The sequence below is a fragment of the Lichenostomus cassidix genome, chromosome 4A (genome assembly GCF_008360975.1).
Source record: "Lichenostomus cassidix isolate B80296 chromosome 4A, HeHo_3.0, whole genome shotgun sequence".
Lineage (NCBI taxonomy): Eukaryota > Metazoa > Chordata > Aves > Passeriformes > Meliphagidae > Lichenostomus > Lichenostomus cassidix.
This window is the reverse complement of record NC_139485.1, coordinates 3,835,621-3,860,637: the sequence shown is the minus strand read 5'-3', so window position 1 is coordinate 3,860,637 and position 25,017 is coordinate 3,835,621. Positions and strand designations below refer to the sequence as shown.

Below are 25,017 nucleotides of genomic sequence, written 5' to 3'. Positions count from 1 at the left end.
CCTCTCTGAATGCCCCCTGAAGACTGTGGGTTCCCTCATTTGTGCAGGTTTCCACCATGTTACAAACAGTATTCTCCTTCTCCAGATTATTTTATGCTATTATAAACACCATCCTCCTCCACCAAATTGTTTTAACCAGGGGCTCCCACTCAGGTAAAAAATTTCTCCTCCAATCTTCCCTATGATTTTTGGCTGTATAAGGGATTTCTGTTCTCCCCAGCTGGAGAAGAGGATCAAAGCAAAATCCTTTAGCAACAGGGTGAGACCCAGAAGGCTCGTGCTCCTGACTCACCCAGCAGCAGGTAGAGAACCACAGGGCTGCTGTCAGAACTGAGCAGAGCTGGAGAGCCTGGGCTGGAGAAGAGGGACTTGAGACAGGCAGGGTTTCCCTTGCAGGGAAGGGAAGAGGAATGTGAAGAGGAAAGCCTGTCTCCTCTATAGTGCATTGAGAATTTGCCCCAAGCATGGGCTGCAAAGCCACACCATGGGACAATTTTTTTATGGTATCTTTCTTTACATTTGGGGATGCCCAACCAGCTGGGCACTAATCTAGGGCCTGGGACAAACTGGTTTCCAGCCTCTCCTCTGCCACCATCTTCTGTGGTGACCATGGGCATGGAAACTTGGTCCTTTCCTCTGTGATGCTCCACTGGTGCCAGCAGGCAGGAGCCCCCCCTGCCTAGCCAGGCAAGACTCAGAGGGATTTTTGTCTTTGTCAGAACTACAGGAATACAATAAACAGTCAGCCAACACTGGGATAAAATGAGATGAACACATAAGAGGATTAATCAGAGATAAGGAGCAATAGAATAAAATCTGCAGCATTTTTCTCCATTATTTGTGTGATGCTCAGCTGCATGATGGGGGCTTGGAGTGACAGCAGTTCCCCACCATAGCCTGGCCACTCTCTGCCTGTCTGCTCCTGCTATAGTTTTAACCCGGGAGACCTCTGTGTTTTATTACCTTTGCTTTCTGGTGGTACTGGAGGCAAACACCCTTGGCCCCATGGGGAAGAGAAGGATTGCACCAGCCCCAGGTGCTCCTGCACCTCTCATGCTGGCACAGGCAGCTTGAACCCAAACTCAGCCTTTTCCCAAGAGCACATAGCATGTCCCCAGAGCTTTTGCTCCTCAGAGACAAGGTCTGGCTGCTGCATGGCTCAGCAGCTCCTCTCCAGCAGCAGGAGAATGGCTCCCCCCTCACCTGCGTGGGCAGCAGGCACCCGAGGCCCACCTTGCTCCAGCGGATTTGCAGGAGGAGAAATTTATCGCTGCATATAAAGTTCAGGGGGGAGTTAAATAAGGCGGGAGATTTACACATCCTTTACATTCCATTAGCAAGCAGGCACAGCCTGCATCCCCTCCCAGGCATCAGTGTGGAAGATTCAGGGAGGCTGTCAGCCCTCCTCTCCCACAGCTGGCAGAGAGGCTTGAAAATCCAATCAAGCACTTTCCTCTGGGCCTTCAGGAATTGCAGGACTTTCACTGTGGATTTACAGCGAGCAATTTCCTCAGCGGATGACTTGGACTCCTATCTCCACCCAGCACAGCACAGAGCAGGGCAGGGAAGGGACCTGAGGGAAGGAATGCCAGAGGAGGCAGGACAGCAGCAGAGATAACAGCATCCCCAGCCCAGACGGCTGCGTGACAACCCCCGGGTGAGAAGGGAGCCTGAGCTGGACTCAGAGAGCTCACCCAGCAGCTCCAGCAACCCACAGCCCTGCCCTGCCAGCCCATCCAGGGTGAGAGCTCACCTTGGCATAGAGGTGGCAAAAGCTGGAGCATTTCTGGCAGCACAACATTGGCGAGGTGATCCCCCAGACTGAACCACAAGCTTGCCTGAGTGGTAGCAGGGACTCTCCCATCAAGCCCCCAACAGTGTCACCAGCCTTGACAAGACGTCCACAGGAACCTGCTTATGGGAGGTGACAAACACAGCCTCACTGAGACCCCCACCACCCCTGCCTTTTCTGGGATCCCTCTCCATGCTCTGGGGCTTAGCAAAGGTCTTGAGCTGATGCAAGATAAAGGCAAAAACATTAAATAAAGAAAATGCACAGGAGCAGAGGAGCCTTTGTGTGTGATGCTTCCAGCCTGGGGCTGCTGGCCTTTCTAGCAGAGAGGCTTAGTTTATACCTCTTTATAATCTCTTCATAATCAGCTCCCAGCTCTGCTGCCTGGGCCAGGCTGCCCCTGGGGGTGCAGGGCGAGGAGGGGACTCTGCAAACAGCAGCGTGCTCATGAGTGCAGTGTATTTCCCAGGTATATATATTTAGAGGAACACCTGCCCACGTGCACTCCGTGTTCAACACGTGGGTGTACAAATATTGCACCGAAGAAGCAGCAGCAGCCTTGGAAGACAAGCACCTGTTTGTGTTCAGCCCTGTGACTCCTCACCCACAGGGCATCACAAGGTGCTCACCTGGGGAAATGGTGCAGGAATAGAACCATAGAATAGCTTGGGTTGGAAGGAACATCAAAGATCATCCAGTTCCAACCTCCCTGCCACGGGCAGGGACACCTTCCACCAGACCAGGCTGCTCAGAGCTCCATCCAGCCTGGCCTTGGACACTTCCAGGGATCCAGGAGCAGCCACAGCTTCTCTGGACAACCTGTGCCAGGGCCTCCCCACCCTCACAGAGAACAATTATTTCCTAATATCTAATCTAAACCTACTCTCTCTCAGTTTGAAGGAGACATGGGGACACAGAGCTGCTCCTAACACAGCATGATCTGACTCACATGCCCCAAGGTCCCCGTGGGATGCACACACACATGGTTCCCCACAGGACACAAGCACCTGGATGGGTCCCTGTGGGATGCATGCACACACTGTTGCCAGGGGAAGGTCCAAGGGACACAACTCCCTGCTGGTCCCCCACTGGCACAAAGCCCCCCTGCTCTGTGGGGCTGCATCACTGCACGCTTAACGGAGAGAAACACTCCAACAGGTTTCTAAATGAGCAAAAATAATTTATAAATATTGGTGTCATGAGTTTGCCTCCCCTGTCAGGCGAAGGGGAGTGGCAGCTCAGGCTGTGCTGGAGCCAGAGTGACCACCAGCCCCGTGCTGTGCACTCCCAGGAGATGCTGCTGCAGGCACAGCAATGCTGGCGAGCGCTGCACACCGAGCGTCATCGCAGACCTCAGCACTGCTGCTGCATAGGGATCTGATGATTTTCTGTGTTCCTGCTGGAGTAATGAGCTTAATCAGCCCATGCAAATCAGTTTCCATTTGAAACCAGCCTTATCTAATGGAACCCACTCAGTATTTGCCTCCTGGAGTTTTCACACAGACCGATCTTCCCCATTTCAGGTGTGAAAGGCAACTGGGACAGGGAATGGTTTCAGCTGCCCCAGCATCGGACACAGCTTGGTGCTCCATGGCAATTTCTCAGCTTCATTTCTCACATTCTCATCATTTCCAGAAACAAAAGGGCTTAGGCTCTGAAAACCCCTCTCCCACTGGCAATGGATTACATCCTTAGATCACTGCAGCCATTCAGAGGAGCATTTGGATAACGGAATTTACACAATTTAGCCCTTGGTGTCAGCAGGTTCAGCAGGAGAGCCCCTCCACCACGGCCTGTTTTGAATAAGCAAATCAACCACGCACAGGGAAATTCATTTTGTAAAGTGCAAGCGGAAAAAGCAATGCCAGTTCCCATCCATTCCTGGCTGACATTTTATTTAACAGGTTATTCATTTACCCCAGCATCCTCAGCAACAACAACCACTCCTGTAACCTCCCATAACTCACTGCCAGCTCCTTTCCCGGGTCCCTCCTCCTCCTCCCGGAGGTAATTAGCAATTATGAAGGTGTTAGACAGCAAGCCACCCCATGCTGCTCAATGCTGCAGCCCCAGTGCTGGCTCCAGGAGCCCTTGGTCAGCACCAGGTCCTCCAGCACCAACTGATACCCCAAATCTCATCCATGAGGCTTGATCCTCTGAGGGATGCAGAAGTCTGAACCCTTTTCAAACCTTTGGGACAGGATTCCCCTCCTGAGATAGTCGGGGCTGGAGCCCAAGCTGGCTCGTCAGACTGGTCAGTGCTGCACAGACCTTCCCCAGCTCTCTGGACCCTGAACCAGGTGTTCTGGTGCTGGACCCCAAGGTGTGCACAATCCCACCAGTGAGTGAAACCCCTGGGGACACACAAGGTCTGCTCTGAGCCCCTGCTCACACCCAGGAGCCCTCTTGCTGTCCATCCTACTTCTTTTCTGTTCTGTTTTGAGAAAAGACTTATGCAGGGCAGATGCTAAGCCTAAATGAGCCTAAATGAGCTTTGCCAAGGGGGAAAAGCCCTGTGGCAGAAGGTGAGAAGGATGTCTGGAAGGGTGTCTCAGCCCTGCAGAGAAGGGGACAGGGCTGCAAGGATCTGCCTCTGAAAAGGGAGCATGGGCTTGGAGCAGCCAGCTGTTCTGGGAAACCACAACCAGCATGGCTCTCCTCACCAACTGCACTGCACTCTTCTCTTTTTTCCCCTCTCCTTTTCTCCAATTTATCTTTTTGACACGTTCAATGATGCTTCTGCAGACTGAAAACAATAGAGACAGAGTCTCAGCCAAGGCAATTTCAGAGCTGAATCAAAGCTAAAATAACCTAGACACAGAGCAGCTGAGCAGCAGCAGCTCTGTGAGGAGGGACAGAGCCGTGCAGGTGCCCTGTCCCCCTCTGCAGCTCCCACTGCCTGCCTGGCATAGGGGACAGCAAGTCCCACTCAGGAACTGTGTGTGTCTCAATTTCCCATTTGCCTGCCACCCCCTCCTGACCCTTGTGGGATCATTTCCCCCCTCCCATGGACTCAAATCCCCACTCCATGAGAAGCCAACACTGACAGCTGCAGCTGAACGAGTACCTGCTTGCCCAGCACACTGGCTCCGTGCTTTGCATAGCAAGCACCAGTGTTGGCTGTCCTGACCTTACAGCCCTGGTCAAAATCTTCCAGGGAGAGATTTTAATTTTTTTCTTTCCCCCTACAAGTGCTACTCTGCTACTGTGTGAAGGAGGTGGGAGGGACAGACGGACAGACACACAATTGGGGGGAGAGGGAGGATGAGCTGATTCTGCCAAGTGAATATTGCAACTGGACTCGTAACAAGGAACAAGACACAATCCTCAGCATGACTCAGCCTGGAAACACATGCTGCTTCCCAGTCCCACTGCCAGGACTGGCACGTCCCCACCGCTCATCCCACGAGGAAGCAGCCCGTGGCTGCCACCCCAGCATGCACCCCAAATGCATTTCACAGCCAGGACAGGTAAAGCCAGGCAGCTCCTGGTGCCTGAACAGGCTGATCATGCCAAAGGGCAGCCAGGCAAAACGGGGGCTGCTGCTGTGCAGGACAAGCTGTGCGTGGCTGACACGCTGCTTGGTCTCTCACAGACCTCCTGAAAGCAGCTGTCAGAGCCTGTCTGGTTCCAGCTCCCTGCCTCTCCAGACACACCGGTAATTCTGCTCCCCTGTGCGTGTGCCACGTTTGTTTCCCTCTGAGAGAGAAAGGGCTGCAGCATGGTGAGCTTCATTGTTCTTGAAGAGCATCGAAAGCAGCAGGCAGAGCAGAGAAATGGGAGGCAGAGGATCACAAACATCCCTCAGGGGTGGTCTGTGCGGGCACCTCGTGCCCCAGAATTCCTGCCAGGGGGACAGTGGTCCATACAGGACACTGTGCACATCCTGGGTGAAATACAGGGGGCTGAGAAAGGCAGCATCATGTCCTCCAGTTCCTGGACTTCACTTGTGAAGTTTACGTGTGAAATGCCACATCCAGCTCCAGGTTTAACTGTGAGGCTGGGCAGGAGCTGCCTCAAGCACCTTCTCTGGGCATGCCCAAGGGGCAGTGGCTACCCCTTGCCTCTCCAACCAAGGCACTGTGAGCACCATACATTGTGGCAGCCACAGGTTGCCTGGGTGGCTGTGAAACCCCTCGCTGGGGCTGGCAGGCAATGCTCTGCTTGTTCCAGAATCTTCTGAGGGAGGTGCTCGGCATCACCTCCATGGATTAGGGGGATGTTAGACCTCCCCCTCCTCTCTGCCCTCAGCCCAGCTGGCTCCATCTCCCTGGAGGATGCATCAGTGCCAACTGACATGGGGCTGACAATCTTCTGAGGACATGCAAATGAAACCAGAGCCCTTCTCCCTCCTCACACCGGGGGAAAGCGTTCCTCACGCCGCCTGTTTACAGTGAACGCCGTGGTGCGGCAGCCGGAGTGACAGCTCTGAAGATGACATGTCAGCTCTGGCTGTCCCGGGAGGACGTGTCAAACTGTCACACAGCATTAGCTGCAACACATTCCTGCACAACACCCTGCAACCCACTCTGCCACGGGGCTGTGGCACCCCTGCTATGCCACAGCATTCTGAGCTGGAGCTGCAAGAGCTCTGCCTCTGCTCCATCACCTCTCTAGGTAGTCCCCTGGCCAAGGGGTGCCAATGGTCACTGCTTTGGTCACCTTGCATATCCTGTCCTGCAGCAGGACACTCATGGCCTCCTGCCACGGGCTTTGCAGACCACGATAGACTGATGGGATCAGGCTGAAACCAACACCTGGCTGCCACTCAAGCTCCAGGAGCTAGGGCAGGATGGAGATGGAGGTACTGTGTTACACCCCAGCCCAGCTCACAGCCACGCTGCAACAGCCCTCCAGGAACCACCCCCAGTCAGGGAGCTGCTGGTGGCATGGAGAGCTTGCCATGGGGCAAGACACCTCCCCATGGCAGTGCTGGTGGGGCTAGCCAGGTCCCATGGGACACAGCCCTGCTCCCCATGGCCATCCCCTCCCTTGCCACATGCTACCAGCCCTGGCCTGTGCCCTTGAGCCACTGGAGAGTGAAGCAAACAGATCTGCCTGCAGCACCACTACTTCATCTTCACCAGGAGAGACTGAAATCCATTTTGGGGCAGGTTGAACCCTCTGCTGGGCACTGGTAGAGCCTCAGAGGAGCCTCAGAGGAGAGGTGGCCCAGCCAGCAGAGCAGCAGTGGCTCCCTCACCCACTCTCCACACCACAATATCCACACCCAGAGAGCATCACTGAGCCAGGACCAACACTGCTCCTCATCTGCACGCAAAACCACCTCCCGTGGTCTCCACAGCTGTCACCTTGGCACTTTTGGACAATGACAACTCGTAGCCACTGGTGGAAACATGTCAAATGACTTTGTCCTGAGTCACAAGAAGCAGCAGAGAGAGCTGAACTTGGCCTCAGAGCTCGCTGCCCCTTCCTTCGCCGGCTCGGATCGATGCTGCGAGGCAGTGCCTGGCTCTGGGCAGCTGTGAGGCTGGGGTTCAGCTGCTCAGGCACCAGCTGGGCTGTAAATAACACAAGAGGCAGCTGCAGTTCCTGTAAGGCTAGGCCAGGAACGCCTCTACCTGACACTCTTAGCTTGGCCAACAGCACCAAAATCACCTCTTAGCGATGTGGACAAGGAGCCACCAGCCCTCGCTGCCTCCTCATCAAGCTCCAGGCACAGCTTCTCCCATTTCCTGCTTCACTGTTCAGATTAAAATCCTTCTGTTAGCCTATAAAAAAGGTAATCAAAATGATAACAACATCAATCAAATGCTCTCAGCAGATGAGCCAGTTGGTCCTTCATTCCTCCTGGCTGCCAGCACCTCGTTGTCATGGGTAGACAGGAGCTGCAAGCTCCATCCTGGGGCTAGGATGGACATCCATCAGGGAAACCTGGGAGGCTCCCAAGGCAAGGAATGGGAAGGATTTCAGCTCCCACACTGGGATGCTCTGGCACCCTCTTGGCACTCAGCTTGCTGGCAGAGAGCTGCATGGGTGCTGTGGAGGAAGGAGAGCTCCTGGACTCCCCCTGCTCAACCACAAAACTAATTATCCTTGTTGCAATTAAAAGGGAGGAGAGACAAAGCCTTCTGACCAAGAGCATCTGCAAATCCTGACGCCAGCACCAGCAAAGGAGGAGCAGATCTCCTGGAGCTGTGGCTCTGTGCCAGCCTGTGCACACAGTGGGATGATGAATGACATGAAATTTTGGGAGTGACAGGTGGTACCACACCTTTGCAGGATAAACATTAGAAGCTCCAAGTCTCTGGTCACCTTTTTATAGCCCCATCAGTCCTGCTGCTGTGGACAGAGTGGTCAGGATACATTGGAGGCTACAGGAAATGTGAAGCTCAGGGTCTAGGGGCAGTTTCCAAATAATGCCCAGCTCCACTGAGACAGAGACTGGTGATGGAGATGTGCTTCCCACTCCCCTCAGAGCTGTCCCTGGGGGCATCATTTACAGCCTGTGCAGGACGGGGAGATCAGAGACTTATCTGCTCCTTCACAGGCCTCTTCAGCCAAATCCCACAAGGACTGCGAGCCACAGGTGCTCTACACCTTTGTTCTCCACGACAAGCAGGGCAATTCCTGGGCAAGCAGCCTGTGCTGGAGCCTGGGTGACAAAGTACCGCCTCATCAGCAGAGGGACCTGCAGGAGCCACGCTCAGCACACCTGGTGTTCCCATTTCCACAAGGATCCTCTGCTGAACGAGCGCCAGGTGAAGGAGCGAGTGATGAGACACTGTCAGCTCCATCTTCCCCACGTGCTGCTGGCTGCATGCCAGCATGATTCCTCCTGACCACATGCCTCAGCCCTGCTTTATTGGTCCTGTAAAACCCACACACGCCAGCATCCCTGCTGACACCTCATTTGCAGGAATACTGCCAGGGGCAGGTAAACACAGGCAAGTCATTAGCACCAGCATCAGCACAGAGCATCTAACTTGGATCTTATCCTGTCTGAACAGGCAGCAGGGGAAGGTGTTCCCTGAAAAAGATCTCCTGTGAGGAGCTGAAACAAAGCAAACACCAGCATCTTCCTCTTACAGAGCCAAGGGAAGGGAGCTGAGACTGGAGCATCCAGCTTCTCTCCCATGGCCTTTCTTCCTTCCTGGAGGAACACACAGCTCTGGGAAGGCCCCCACTCCCTGGGGAACACGCTCTTCCCTCCCCTGGCTCAGGCCTGGTTCCCCTCTGGAACTAGAGGATTCTGACTGAGGAAAGCACCTTTTAAAAAACAACAACAAAAAATAAAACCTCAATATTTTATCACTGTTACACATCAGTGAGGCACACACTGTGTTTCGGTGGCTGAATTGTACAGATTTCCTTGTGAACCCCCCCAGTTAACGGGGTGGAGATGGATCTTCCAAAGTCCCTTCCCTGTGTCTCCACCCCAGGCAGGACCAGGTATCTAATGCTTTCTCAGAAATGTCTCTCCCATCAGTAGGGTTACAGCAGGAACAGACCCAAGGCTCCTCTGCTCAAGTTCTCTGTGCAGCCGGTGAAAAGAGGAGTCTCACGAGAGTTGCTCAAAGGTGATGCAGCAGCAGCTAGAAGAATTACCAGCTGCTCCATGCACAGAATACAATTCCCATTAAAGGGGGAAAAAAAAACAAAGCACAAAAGCCAACCGAGCACTGAAGTGCTTCAAAGCATCCTCTGCCTCACCAGAAGAAAGGACCCTTGGCACATGCTCTCTGCCACCGAGACCCCAAGCCTGGGAGATGCTCCAGTGGAGTCTCCCCCCTTCCCACCACCCACTTTGCTCATGAGATGGCCTGGGGGGCTGCACTGAGAAACCTCCATGGGGTCTGTGGAGTCTCTGAGGCAAAGTGTTGGGTGCAAAGCACTGTGAAGCCTTCCCCACCCCTGGAAGGAACCAAAGGGGGTCTGCAGCATGTGGGGCAAACAGGGCTGTCATGTCCCAGCACTCCAGGTTGGGTTGTCTGGGAAGAGGGCATGGATCCCATCATATCCAAGCCTCACAGCCAGCCCCACACCACTTCTGTGGGGAGAAGGACCAGGAGAGGAGCCACAAGGGGTTGTTGATTGGGCATTCTGCTAATGGGAAAGGGAATTAAGGGCTTCCCAAAAAGGCCAGCACTGGGACCTGGATTTAGCAGCACCATTCCCTTGGGGATTGCAAAGACAATGTAAATTCCCAGAGGATTAAACTTGAAGAGGATGTCGAACCAGCAGGGAGAGAGGAGAGGCCAGCACCATAGGAAGGGTGGTAATTACAGAATTACCTGCCAGCCTTGTAGCACAATGAATGACATGAAATTTTATATAGATAAACAGAGACTTAATACAGCCGGGGAAACAGTCGGTGCTGGGGCAGGAGCAGCCTCTGCTATCTGGCTGATGGCAGCACAGAAGCAAGGCATGGAGGATGGAGCAGGCAAGAGGAGCTGGCTTTGCACAGCAGAGCCACCCCAGGGACGATGCCGGTGCAGGGGACAAGGCACAGACGCAGTGTCCTGCTCCCACCCCGGGAGGGAAGGGGCTGGCGTGGCTGGGTGAGCACTGAGATCAGCGCTGCGAGGAACCTCAGACCCTGCTTAGCAGTCAGGTCAGGCAGCACCAGTGCTGCCCAGGCGCAGGAACAGGACATGCTGTTTTTCCTCTGGCAGTCGGGGAGCACAGGGATGGTTTAACCTTTGCACTGCGGGCCAGGCTGGTTCCTGCATCGCTGCCTGCCCCAGACCCACAGGCACCCCAGAACCTGTGCACAGCACACCTGGGCTTTGCAGGAGAGAAGCACAAGTGCTGAAGAGCAGAAGAGACTGAATGGCAGCAAAGCTGAGAGCCAGCTTGCGAGCCTGCAGAGAGCTGGCTGCCTGCCTCTCCTCCAGGACTGTGGCTGGCTGAGCCCTCAGAGCTGGGCATTTCCCTTGTTCACTGCCACATGCAAGCAGCCGCTCTCCTCACAGCCTTTCCAACCTTGGCCAATGCTGGGAAAGACCAGGTTTTGCTGCTTTTCCCTCCAGTGCAGGCTGTCCGGTTTGCCACCCAAGCTCCTGCCCCAGCCGGCTGCTTCCCAGCTCTCCTTGGCAGGGAGAGCTCTCACACCCTGCCCAGTCCCAGGTGGGGTCCTGGGCTCCCCACTCCAGCCGCTGCCATCGGGAGACATCCCCTGGGCTCCTTGGAAACGCTGCCGAGTGGGAGCTGCCGCTCGGGGAGTGAGTCACGCTGCCGGGCGGGCGAGGGTGGCTCGCTGGCACGCCAGGCACTGGCTACCACTCGCCCCCCGAGAGCTGCAGTAACAGTGACAGGGGCACAGAGCCAGGGTCTCCCCATGCAGAGGCATCTCCTGCAGATGGATGACAGCCCCACGCCTCCCTCCCTGCTCCACTGGGCTGGTAGCTGCTAAAGCACTGCAAAGCGATTCCCAAAAGGCTGCTTTTCCACGCCACGGCATCAGGGAGAGAAGGAGCAGTCCTGGGAAGGCAGCTCCTGCAGAGATGGAGACCCTGTGTGCCACTGCATGGAGGCATCTCCCCCCTTCCTGCTCAGAGACTTTGGGACTCAGGGGAAACTGAGGCACAGGAGGAGGAAGGGACTTGCAGCAGATCCCTGACAGTGCAGAAGCAATGGGCAAAAGGCTCTCCTGAGCCTCCCCGCCGTGGGGAAGGCATCCCCCAAACCATAGGACAGCAGCTCAGCCATTCCCCTTTGGAAAACACCTCCCTGCCTGGCCTCAAAGATAGCTCAGGCTCCTCAAAACCCGATGGGATGATAAGCACCTCTTCTGAAAGGGAGCAATTACCACAAAATACTGATTATGCAAATACCTTGGTTACCAAAACGATGTTCCCTGAATTCTGAGTAGGAAAGAAAAGAGCTGTGGAGAAAATTTGTTTAGCCAAGAGCTGTATCACATCTATTTATAGTGCTGAGAGGTGGAGAGGGACCTCCCTGGGCAAAAGGGGCTTTAGGAAGCCACCACAGCCCATTGACCACCACACCAGGGACAGAGATGGTGCATGGCATTTCCCTTTCCTCCCAAAGCACTTCAGGAATGCTACTATCACTCCCTTTGAAAGAAGGAGGAAACTGAGGCACGGAAGCAGAAGGCCAACGAGACCCAGAGTGCAGAGGAGAAGTTGAGGTGCTGCCAAGAGCAGAGCAGGGTACCCCACTGCTTCCCACTCCCCCACACTCACTGCACTGAGGTGGAACAGGGCACTCTTCCCAGAGCTGGCTTTGTGTGGAGTGGAACTGTGGAGAGAAGCAACAAAGGAGAATGGCCCCGGGGAAAAAAACCTCCGTGGAATACTCAGAATGGGTCGGGACAGCAGCAGCCATGAAGCTGGTTAGGGGATGGCTCAAGGGGAACCTGTGAGTCTCATTTCAACAGACAGGGACTGTCCTGTCTCAGCGCATCCCTCCTGGCATGGACACAATGGTGGCCCCAAGGGTCGAGAGGAGCAGGGCTCAGTGTGCCACTCTGCACAGCCCTGGCTGTGCTCTGCTGCTCTGGGCTTCTCCCAGCCTTACCTACTGCCCTGGTGGGTCAGTTCTGCAGCGCCACAGCCTGGAGTGGGCTGCACAGCTGGTGCCAGAGCCCCAGGGGTGAACGTGGCTGCCCCACTGCTGAGAGCAGAGCAGACCACAGACGTGGTGCCATCCTTGGTGGTGGCAGAGGACCCTGCCAGCCATTTCAGCCTTGCAGGCAAGGCAGCTTTGGAATGATCAAAGGGTGGACTGGGAAGGACGGAGGGTGACACACACGAGACAAGGGCCATCAGGTAGCACAGCAGGGGTGGCACCGTTTCACACCTGGCCACCACCTTTTCCTCAGTGCAAGGTGGGTCTAGCAGTGACAGCTGATAACCACAACCACAGAGCTCCCCTGGGTGGGAACAGCTGCTCCTCACAATGCTGTTGAAGCCACCAGACCCTCACATGGCTCTGAGCTGCCAGCACACCCTCCCTGCCCTCAGCACCTCACCTGCCTGGCAGAAGCCACTCTCCGTGTCTCGCTGACGTCTCACGGGGAGGAAGGACAGCTCATGACGCAGTAAATGCCAGCAGAGCCAGCCATGCGCCACTGCTCCCTATCCTCATGGAGCAGAGAAGCCATAAGTCAGTGGGAATGCTCTTTGCACGGATGCCAGGCAGATTTATGATAGCACAGGCACTGCTGTGCTGGGCCCAGCATCCCCTCCCTCAGCCAGCACAGGAGCCAGTCCCCAGTGCCAGTGTCTCCATGGGCAGCACCCTGCCACGGGTCACCCACCGGTGGGAGGGGACACCCAGCATCTTTTCCAGTGTTCCAAGGCAGGTGGGGACACATAGTCACAAAGTTGGATCATCAGAGGAGTTGCTGGACTGCAGCAGATGGACGATTCATCCTCTCCTGATGGCCCCACTGTCCCCATGTGAGATCCTGTGCTGCAAGGCAGCCCTTCATCCTCCTGATCCTGATCTGATCCTGTGGGGAGACCCTGCCCTCCCTCCTCTTGTCACAGCCCCTCTTTGGGCACCTTCCCAGCTCAGCCTGTTTGCAAACAGCCTCATGCAGCTCTGGCACACATAGGCAGTGCCACATATAATCTGGTGGCATCACTTGCCCAGGACACATGTGGCTTCCCAGGGTGCTGCACTGGTGCAGGTGACCACCCTAGGGACTCAGGCAGCAGCTAAGAGCCCAACAAATCCCAGAAGAGCTGCCAAGTCACCTGTTTTCCATTTCCAGGATGAAATGCCTGCCCAAGGACCATGATTTCTGCCATGTCGACCAAGACAGCCATTGCCTCTTGAAATCCATCTCAGGATTTGAATGCTCCAATGAAATATCCAGAAATTTCTACCCATGCCCAGGGCGAGAAGGATCTCACCCCCAGGTAATCCCCAAGCCCATGCCTGGCTGCCCAGCCCCTTCCCAACCCTTCCTTGCCCTTGGGCAGGTCTTTGCCACAGAAAGCTGTTTGTGGCCTCTGCACTCCTGCAAGGCCAGTAATTGCTCACAACGATGTATGTGTTGGATTTGCTTTTGATCAGCAAAAAAACCAATTCCTCCTTATCTGCCTTCCCATCCTGAGCTCACACTCCCTCAGGAGAGACAGAAAGTTAAATTCACAAAGTAAGAAAAGCCAGATGCCTCATGCTAATATAACCACAGCAAACAGCACAGGCACTTCACAGTTCCCCTGTGACCCCAATAATCCCACCTGCTACCAGCACAGCTCCTGACTCCTCTCAATTAGCTCTAACTCTTACTCCTTCCCAAAATCAAGCATCCTGTGCTCTGCTGAGGCCAAGGGGCTTGAAGGAGGTGCCAGTCCAAGTGGCAGGAATAACCTCAGTTTCTACCCTCTTCACGTGGAACAAGCCTGGCCTCCACTGCTGCACTGTGTTGGGGACCAAATGACCAGGTGGCAGTGCCTGGTCTCTCCTCCCTCCCATCCAGCACCCCCTGGCTGCTCCACCACCTTCCTTCCCCCAGCATCCCAGCCCTGCTGCTGTGACAACCCCTGCATCCAAAGCCAGGGATGGATCCAAGGAGTTGCCAAGCCTTTATGTTGGCACAGAACCTTGCCCAGGTGGCAGAGCCACTTGCAGCACGGCTGGTGCTGTGAGAGCAGGACACTGCTCCTGCATGGCTTCACACCATAGACTACTTATGGAGCACTGTGCAGACCTGTCTGGTGGCACTGGAGCTCCAGCCTCCAGCATGGACAAGGTGGACCTGTTTCCAGCTGTCTGTCACACCCCAGACACACTCCTTCTGCCAAACAAAGGGCATCAGAGCTCAGATCCTGGTGAGCACTGCCATGGTGCCTCTCCTCCCCCGGGCTCAGGTTTCTGAGAGTTCAGAAATCCTGGCAGGAGCCCTGCTGGCCTCTCCCACTGACATCAGCTGGCCGAAGGGAAGTGTCCCTGCACTCCTCTCCATGCTTTATCCAATGGGCGTGAAGGTAGAGATCCTGCTTGCCTCCTCCTGTGACCACACAGCTTTCCCTCAGCAGCCCACACACCACCCACCTCCCCAGGCCAACAAGCTCCAGCCTGTATTTTTGCTACCCTCAGGACAAACAGCTGAGGCCCGGTAAGATCCCCCTGGACTGGATCTGAACTTTTTCAGGCACCATCAAGGTCCTCTGGAGATTTTTTGGGAGTTTTGCTGCCAGCCCACTCAGGGACACTCACCACTTATGTGACAAGAAGCTATTAGATCCCTCCCAGACCAGAGTGTAGTAGTGGTGTCTCTGTTTGCCCCTGGGATGGATGAAGTTTGCATGGGGCTGGGGAGCAGCCAGCCATGGTAGAAACCACCCAGACACCACCTCAAGTCTTCCCCAGAGAGACCTGAATCCATCCCCAGCAGCTGAGAGGAGGGATGTGACAGCCAAGGCAGCTGTGACACTGATGGCAGCTCCTGGTCCACCTCCGACCAGCACCACCTCCCAGGACTGTGGGCAGCAGCAGCAAGAGCTTTTCCAGCTTGTGCTTGTCAAGGAATGGAGGGAACAAGCTCCAAGCTGCTCCGTGTGTAGGGACAGATTGCTCCAAGTGCCTGTGGACACTGCCTTCCCACTGCTCTGTCCACCTGAATGTGGCACTGCCCAGTAATTCCCAGTACTGACCAGTCCATGAGGGCAAGCCATCCCTATTGCAGCCCAATGGGAGCAAGCAACAACAAACACGAAGAGAATGGGATAGATGCTCCAAGGTGGCTGCTGGCAGTGATGGAAATGGGCACAAGATGCAAGGGGGCATTAAAATGTTGGAAACAGAGAGGCAGAGCTAGGGAAAATCGCCTGAAAGAAGCAGTTAAGTCTCCAGAGAGAAAATGCATGGCAGGGCATAGACAGAGGCTGGGTATCTGCACAGGGAGGCAGAGCCACCTGACCCACCCAGTGCCCTTCTGCCACCTGTCCCCAGATGAGCAGAGCACTCGCCTGTGACACAGCTGAGCAATGCTGGGGAACAGATCTGCTCAGAGAAGGTGCCAAAGCTGGATGGAGGCCTGAGGCACAAACTTTTTGGGGCAAAACTACACCTTTTGCCTCCTCTACAGCTGTTCCAGTGCTCAGCTGGTAGGACAGCAATGCATCGGAGCAGGAATCAGAGGAATCAGAGCTGCGGTCTGGCCAGGCCTCTCCAGCACTTGTGGCATGACTGATGGCAGAAGGATATTGGCTACACCACACCAGCTGCCCGTCCCACATCGCTCAGCCTTCCTCTTTTCCATAACTCCCATTAATATTACAAGCCTCTATCAGGAGTCTTTTTAGACCGGCAGCCTCCGAGTTGCTTGGAAACTGTTTGCTGCAGCAACCGACAGCTGCTGCCGGGAGGGCTCAAAGCCAGCCCACTTCCCAGGGCTGCCAGGACGGAACCGGGTGGAACAACCACGCTCCCTTCCCTGGCATGTGCCAGGAGCCAGAGGAAGCAGGGATGAGCCGGGAGCAGCTTTGACACGCGCCAGGGATGAGAGAGCCCGGAAAGCCTCGAGGGCTGTGAGGCTGGCTTTAGGACTTGGAGATCTCACTGCTAGGCTTCAAAACGTTCCCAGCCCCGGGGTAAGGGAGAGTTTCCAGAACAACGTTCATGGAAAAACGTGCTCAGCCTCACAAGATTTATTTGGCCAAATCTGGACATTGAATTCAATCATAAAGAAGTGAGAGAGAGGATTTTGCTTTATGGACAAAGTATTGGTGTGGGCTTAATGGTGAAGTCACTGAGACCTCCATAATACTCTATGAATAATCAGGTATCTCTTCCAATTTATAGCTTACCATAAAGTGCTGCTGCAGTTTTGGAGACAGTACATTCTTTTTTATACTATAGCAATGACAAAAAGCATATTTTACTGCAGGAATGGCAGTGTAAGTATATTTATCCATCGGCCAGGATTCTGTGGTATGCTTTCCTCTCTAATGGCTGTACAAACATACATACATCCCAGATTTATACCCAGATTTTTCCATACTTTGCCTTGAAATTTGCATAATATGCGAAAAATTCTATATAAAATGGAGAAGAGCACAGAGCCACTCCTGCCAAACCCAGCCGCTGGAATTCAGCGCTTCTCCGTCTCGCACTGCTCATGTTTCCCCACAGTGACAGTGCTCCTGGGATTCTGGAACTGCCTTGGGGATCCCACCTTTTAGCTCAGCACTCCCAGGGAGAAGGAAAGCTGAAGGGGAGGTGGATGAGGACGCCAAGGCCAGCCCAGCACAGGAATATCCAAGAGAAGAAACGTGAGGGGAGCAGGTTCTGCCAGCGCTGGTGAAAGGCATCTCCAACACCATCCCACCTGACAGCTTCCTCCATCGCCCCAGTGAAGCACTGCCTTTTCTTCTTGAAAAAATATTGTGGAATTAGAAGTCTGATTGATATGAATATGCAACGACGCTGCTTTATTAATAGCAGCTGCATTATCAGTTTGCTCCCTGCTATTGGCAGGAGATCTGGGACAATATGCGGTTTGAAAACTAAAGAGAAATGCAACCCGCAAAGACAGCAGCAGCCAGATAATTTCATTCTTTTTCCTGTGGAGCTGGCCAGGGTGACACGGATGGCTCTTCCTGCCTGGTCACGGGCGCAGGCACTGGGATGGCTTCACAGTGTCCTGAACACACCACAGCCATCTGCAAAAGGATTTGCATGCAGTGCCCCCAGCACAGGCAGGAGACACCCCTCCAAGCCAGGGACCACCACAGCCAGCTTTAACCTCTGCAAATTGAGGTCATTTGGTGCAGAGCATCACGCAGATCTCCCTGGCACGGGTAATAAACTCCCTTCGCAGTTTGCTTTCCTTACTCCCCCCATCGCCACCCTGGAGGCTTAAATGAAAACAAGATTACAAAGGAGATTGGATTGGACATATATCTGGTGTGCTATTTTAGCTGTAAATTATGCCAGCTTCATAAAACCCCAACTGTTCTTTCCCGAGATCCCTGCATAGATTGGCTGGCTAAGATCAAGCAACTGGCGCTTGCTGTGGGCAGGCATTGTCTGGAAAAATGCTGAGAGGGTCCAAACAGGAGCAAGGTCTTATAGTGCCACATATACACACACACATTCATATGCATGGACACATAGGCATGACACCCAAGAACTTCCCATGCCCACTGATCAGCTGAACAGTGACACACACAGAGGTCTCACAAGCCCCTACCCACCAGGCTTCAGCGAGCCGACCCTACAGATCATCTGGGCTGTTTCAGCTGCCTGTGACAACGCAGCTGATGCCTTCCTCAGCCTTAGCTAATCCCAGGAGAGGGCAGAGCATCAGGCAGCAAGGTCCAGAGCAAAGCTGGATGCCGGGTATGGGACACGGGGCTGTGCTCTGTCACACAGTGTGAGTTAGCACACGTGGAGAGGTGAGCAAGGCTGGCTGCTGTGGCAGCCCCAGGGCTCTGCAGCACCAATTCAAAACTGCCACAGCCTGAACTTTGCTACGGCAAACCTGGCAGGAGGTTTTGCCATTCCTCTCACGAGCATCACTGCACCTTGGCTGTGCTCCACAGCCCTGGAGGACAGAGCAGCCAGGGCTCCCAGCAGGCAGAGCTGCTCCAGGGAGAGCAGTGGTGCTGCACAAAAGGAAGGACACAGCTCTGCTCATACGCAGCTCCAGTCCCCTCTCCTGTCTCCCCCCACGTGAGGGGCTGGCTCCACGCTATGGAGGCACCTTGGCAACTGGGGCCTTGAGCAGCGAGCCACAACCTGGCTGCTGCATGCACTCTGCCACCTCCGAGGGACAAGAGCCACTCTGAGCCCTGAGGGGACAAAGCCTGTGAAGCCCCACAGCCCATGAGAGCTCTCCTCCACCCACTGCCCTTCACCTGCAGAGAGACAGCTCCCTTTGCCTTTCCCGAGCAGGCATGGCAGTGAGCTGTCTTCCCTGCCACACTCCCACAGCTCCACCTGCTTTGAGCTCAGCCAGGGCCCACCACACTCCCCACACGTGTCAGCTCATGGCCTGCACCAGCCCAGATCCTCCCTGGCAGGATGGGTCCAGCCTGTCTCATCCATTCTCTTCTCCAACCAGTCCCTCTGGGCAATGCTACAGCAGAATGAGTTTTGCACACCTATCCCAACTCTCCCACGGGAAGAATCCCTGCAGGGTCAGTGACCTTTGAGGAGACCCTGCGATTTGTGGGCAGACATCTGCATGTCCTCTCCAAAGGTAGAGTACAGAAGCCTCCCTGCAAACACAGGGGCTAAGCAAGCTGGCAGAAGTCCTGCACCACAATGTCATGTGTTATGAAGAAAGGGGCAAATAGTCAAGAGTGGTCAAGGCAGCACAAAAATGCTGGTTAAATGTGAAAGGCCCATAACCAGAGACCCAGGGGTGCTCACCCTGCTCTCCAACGGAGAGCTGCATCTGCCTCACGTGGACACACACGTGTGTCCCCATCTGCAACACGCTATCTCTGCATGTTCCTCTGTGCCATTCACCACCAGCACCTGGCACAGGACTTGCCTGCGCGTGTATGTGTCTATTGATACAAAACCAGGCTTCCTGGGCAATCAATAATGCTATTTAGGAGATAAGTCTTGCTATTGACTGGCTGTTGAGCCCAGCTCCTGCTTAAATTAAGAGGAAGAATGGTGAGGGAGCTCAGAAGTGTTTCCAACGTCACCAGGCATCTGTGTGCGTGCTCAAGCTGTGCAGGCAGGGATGGATTGGGTCAGGGCTGGAAGTATGGCGAGGCAGGAGCACAGTGATTTTTACACAGTGGAGGATCTGTGCACTCCTGGGAGAGAAAAGGCTCCTCTGAATGCACGTGAGCACTCGCAGTGCCATGGAGAAATTAAAACTGGGCATGTGTTCCCTCAGTCCAGCTGTGGCTGCACCAGATTTGAGGCTCCTCTACCATCCTGCACCCAGCCATGGTGTTCTGATCATCACACTGAGTGGCATTAAAGAGCTTTTTGACTGCCAAGCCCTCAGAGGTGCCTCTTGGCCATCATGTCTCTGTCCTGGCTGCAGAAGTCTCTGCTCTGGTACATATGGGCCTCCCCCAGCTCACTCCTGACCCTCCATTTTCAGGGAAGGACAACTCCCATGGGACCAGGTCAGAGCAGGGGATGAACAGAGCTCACTCAGCCTCACAGGAGAAGGCTGTGAAGCAGCCATCCCTCTCATCCCTGTGGAGAACAGCCATCTCTTAGAAGGATTAATATCCAGCCAGATCAGAGATTTCCAGCCCTCCAAGAAGCAGGCAGCTGAACACACCCCCAGAAGGAGCCACAGAAGAAGACTCTGTTTTAGGTGGATCAAATGGGAAAAGGTGTGTCCTTCAAGAAGCCAGGGACAGTTTCCAGCTCACAGTGCCCAAGGCCACTTAGACGAGCTGCACAACTTGATGGTGCCATTTTTCCTTCCACATTCCTGAGTGCTTCTCCCTGGCTGATGTGGATCCATGTCTCTGTCCCCTACTTTCCAAGCTGGAGCAACCCAACAGCATTGGTGCTGTGGATTGGGAGGAGCACATCCAAACAAGTCCTGCCCTATCAGGGAGCAAAAGGCCCTGTTACATCAGCTCATCTCCCTCCTCCCATTGCAGGCTCTGGGACATCACAGGGATGCCACAGCTGAGCCCTGGGAGAGGAAGGTGGAGTCAAAAACCATCTCAGCCCGGGGAGATTTGGGCTGCTTTCTGCCCCACAGTGGGAGAGATGGGAGCAGCCTTGCTGCCCCAGTGATGGTGGGGGAGACTCATTCGGTGGAAGACCCTCAGATGATCTGAGCCTTGTTCCAGCCAGGCTGGAGGCTCCTCAAGGCAGCACCCAACTTAATCCTTATCAAACCTCTTTTTTCACTATAAAACCACGGAGCCTGAGTGCTGGAGCTGCCCTGGCAAATGGCACTGAACTCCTAGGCGTGAATCAGGAGGGAGGGAGGGAGGATAAGTGTTAAGGTAGAGCTGAAAACTTGAGGCTTTGTCCTCCAGTGTCAAGCAAACTATAAAAGCACCATCCTGGAATCCTGGAGCTGGGATTGGAGGTAAAATCCCAGCTCTGCAGATCCGTGGGCAAGTCCCAGAGCTCTGCTCAGCCCCAGCATGCAGGTCAGCTCCCAAGAGCTCAGGGGGTGAAGCAAACACAAAGGTGGTTGATGCAAACAGCATCTTCTCTCCTGATTGCTTCCCACTCAGGGACTTCTGTGATAGACAGGGCTTTATGCTTTTCAGTTTTAGTTCAAAGCTCAGACTGGCTTAGTCTGAGACAGAAATGAGCTCCACGGCTTGCTACAACCTCACTGTTGTTCACTGCAAGCATGTGGCTGCCCTCCTGCCTTAGGAAGACTGAGGCAAACAGGTCCCTGTCCCCCCTAGTCCATCTTTTGGCACCTCTTCCCTTCCCCAGCCTCATCTCCACCTCTGCACCCCTTGGCTGACACAGAGGGACCAGGCCTGAGCCCACTTCTGTTGCATCTCTGTGCTCCCCACCTGCCACTGTGCAAAGAGGACGTGGATTTGCATCCTCTCCATGGCTCCATCCTTAACAAGTGATCCCAATTCCCTTGAGGTGATAAAGCTTTCCGGGCAGCTGAGTGACCTGCTGGCAGCCAGCAGCACTGGCCTCCAGGGACAGGATGGGGGACTTCACAGCAGGACAAGCCACAACAGCTGGGGCTACTGCAGGGACAGCAGTGCTGAAGCCCTGGGAAGGGCAGACACACTCCAGCTGTGGGATTATGGTGTATCCATGGTGGAGCACCCATCACGGGTGGGTCCTGCAGCAGTGCTGAAGTTGTGGCTTCCAAGCAGAGCTGCAGCATAGTGGTGGCTGTTGCCATGCCAATCAAGTGGGCAGCTGGCAAGTTGAACTGCCAAACCAGGAGAGCAGCCACACTCCCTACCCACGCTGGGGTGTCCCAGGGGGCTGATTTTTCCCACAGCAGCACCACAGAGCCTGAGGAGCTCAGCTGCTCTCAGCACCAAGCACCAGGCACTTCTCAATGCAGGCAGCCCCACAGCACCCAGAGTCCACTCCCCACCACCAGAGCCCTGCACTGGCACAGCCCAGCTCCAGCCAAAAGCTGTTTACACTCGCCATCAATGGCTGGCCCCTGCTGCCCTGGTGGCTGCGAGGTGACAGCCACAGTGGAAGGGAGACAGCAGCATGGCAGTGAAGGCAAGAGAAAGTTCAGCATCATGGGAGTCCTCAGCCACCAGCCAGGGAGGCTGCAGGCTCAACCACATGCTGGTGCTCCAAGGCACAGGGACAGGGCACTGCCTGGGCAGGAAATGACCACAGGGGGTGTTGGAGCCAAAAAAATCCAACTTATTACGGAAAAAAAGGGATGCTGTTTTGTTTGCTGGTCAGGTGCAGCATGAACTCCTCACTGCAGGACAACATGGATGCCAGCAGCTCATGGATGGCTGTGGAGGGCTGCTAAAGCCAGGGAGCACCTGCCAGGGTCTGTGCCCAGAAGAGAGGCAGTGCCAGCTCTCCCCTGCACTCAGCACCTGCCTCCACCCAAAGATGGGCCACAGGCTTAGCCTCCCTTGGGTTTGACACAGAACCACTCTGCCCTCGAGGTAGTCTCATGCCAGCAGAGTTCTCACACACAAGAACACACATCCCAGCCCACCCTGGTGCAAATCAGCTTTCTCTCCTCGACCTTTCCCTTGTAGACATGGGGAAACTGAGGCACCGGAAGGCAGAAGGTGGCACACTGGCTGTCATCAGAGAAGAGAAAGGTGAGAATGTTTTCAAACTGCTCTTCCTCAAAAGCCACATCTCTCTACCAGTTCTGCTGCTGACAGGGAAGAAAACTCATCCCATCCAAATTGCTCTAAAATAGGAAAACGAGGAAAAAACCCAAACCCAAACAAGCCTCAAGCCAGAAGCCAAGTACATTCGTCTCTGTTCTTTCAGCTCAATCAGCCACACTTCATGATGGCAACTGCCATGATACCAGACTAATAGCAAGAACATCGCACCCAGGAGCATGCCAAGGTGACCTGAGGGGGAAGTGGCAGAGCTCCCTGCCCCGAGCCCCACTTTCTCTGCTCAGCCGTGCCCTGCCCAGGGCCCCGCGATTGGGAAAGCCATCTCAGGTGCGTGCGGTGCTCAGCTGCACCGATCCGATCCAGATCACACGAGCCCCTCACGCCAGATTCCTCCTCCCGTGCATCACGGCGCGTACCTCCCGCGGATGCACCGTGCGAGGGTACCGAGGCAGCCACAGGGAGACGGGGCAGAGGAAGGAAGGGGGTAGGAAGGGGGTACCCCATCACCACCCCGGCACCAGCACAAGGCCACAGGCACATCTCCGGCTGACCCTGCGGTGCGAGCTCTCGGCGGAGAACCAGACAGAGCCCTGCTCCAGCTCCTCCACGCCAGCGATGGCTTCTGGGCACCCCGCGCCCGGGGAGCCGGGCATCCCTTGCGACGCGCCGCGGGAGGAGCGGAGCGGCCGGGCAGCGGGACGCGAGGAGGTGCCGGGGAGGGGGCGGCAGCTGCCCGCCTCTCGCGGTCCCCTCGCTCCCTCCGGAGCATCCCGGGGCAGCCGGCGAACTCCCCGTGCGGCGCGCAGGACCGACGGGTGTCCCCGCGCCGAGCCCGCGGCATCGCGGCGGGCACCGCTCGCCCCGGGCGAGGCTCACCTGGGCTCCGCCGCCGCCGCTCCCTCAGGAAGCCCCGCGGGCGAGTCGGGCGGCGCGGCGGGCGGGCAGGGCAGGGCTCCCGCAGCCCCCCGCCGCCGCCGCCCCCATGGCCCGCCGCCCTCAGCGCTCGGACGGGGCCCGCCGCCGCTGCTGCTGCCGCCGCCCCGCAGCGCCCGCCCCCGCCATGCCGGCTCGGCCCGCTGCTCCCGTGCCCGCGGCGGCGGCGAGCGCGGTGCGCGGCTCTGCGGGGCGAGGGCGGGCGGCGGCTCTGCGGGGCGGGGCGGGACGCGGGGCGGGCGGAGGCGGGCGGACCCCCCCGGCCGGGGGCTGCGGAGCCCTCCCGCCCCCTCCCGCCTCGCCCGGGACCGGCGGGCATCGTCCCGACTCCCTGCCGGGTGCGCACGGACGGGCGCTCTCGGTGGGTACCGGAGGGCCGGGACTCCGGCAGCGGTCACCGGAGGAGCCCTTCGCCCGCCTCCTCACGCCCCGCACGGTTGCGCCCCGTCCCCAAGCGCAGCATCTCTCCGCTGTCTCCCGCCGGGTGTCCCCGCTGCAGCTCCGCTCCGCTGGAGCCGGCCCGAGCAGGCTGCGGGCAAAGCGGCGGGCAGGCACCGCAAAGCTCCGCACCTCCCGCTCCCTTCCCGCCAGCCGGCTGCCTTCCCCCGCCTGCCCGGCCGCCCGCCTGCCGCGGCAGGGCTCCTTTCCCGAGCAGCCGCCCGTGTCGGGCCGCCGCCGGCCTGCCCTGCAAGTCTCTCTGCCTGTGGCACTTTTCCTTGAATGCCACTTGCCATATTGTCATCAGATCCCTAAACATCATGAAACCCATCTGCAGTGCTTCGTTAGCTTTTTGGTTGATTACCTTTAGACATTATGTGTGATGTGCAAACACTGACACCTTACTCTTCATCCCCTTTTCCAAAGGCATGGGATTGTCTGCCCGCCCGTCCATAGGTAACTCCATGGTAACCACCCTCCCAATCTTGGCGGGGAAAAAATCAACAAAAAAGCTCTTAAGGAAACTACATTATCAATGCATGAAAGGGAGGCTTGTGTGCATTTCTTACAAACAGATTGAGAAGCAAGGGCTGGGAGGTAGGTTACCATGGAATTGGGGAATTCAAGTGCACTATTAGCTGGCTAACATACTCTAGAAAGAATAATAGATTTGCAAGCCACGAATTCCTCCTTTGAAAATATGACTGACTTCCATCATGTGACTTTCCACATCTTCCCATTCTGTTCTTTATCAGAGCTTCAAGCAACTAATTTGCTCTGTACAGAAGTTGGACTTGGATATAGTTTCTTGACTCTAAGCTTTTACAGAAATTGCAGTCATAATTGCTGTTTCCTCTCTGTATGATCTCAGTGCTCATCCCAGGAGCAGGACACTCAGCCCCATTGGTAGCTCAGTAACTCCATGCTGCTCCTCCTCCAGAGCTTCTAGGGAACTCCTGCCTGGTCCTGGCAATCCCTTGCTCTCCATCTCATCAGTATTTTCCAAAAGCATTTTCTGACATTTCAGTTTAGGAGCGTTCTTTAGATTTATCTGCTACAGGAAAGGGCACAGTATGTGAATTTTCTAACATTGTCCATGGCAGATCCTGATGTAAAGGGATTAATTTTTGTTTTATGTGATGCCCT

At 55.6% G+C, this 25,017-nt stretch overlaps 1 protein-coding gene across 4 annotated transcripts in view; it reads right to left on the bottom strand.

The window, feature by feature from the left end:
- Nucleotides 1-23,607, bottom strand: part of FRMPD3 (FERM and PDZ domain containing 3) — a 58,492-nt gene extending 34,885 nt beyond the window's left edge. For 2 of the 4 annotated variants that reach the window (XM_085060128.1, XM_085060129.1), the window contains exon 1: nt 23,377-23,507. The gene's annotated coding sequence lies outside the window, so the exon portion shown is untranslated. Of the gene's footprint in view, nt 1-23,376 lie in introns of all 4 variants that reach the window. The other 2 variants (XM_085060132.1, XM_085060130.1) reach the window with 2 other exon arrangements.
- Nucleotides 23,608-25,017: the final 1,410 nt, after the last annotated feature.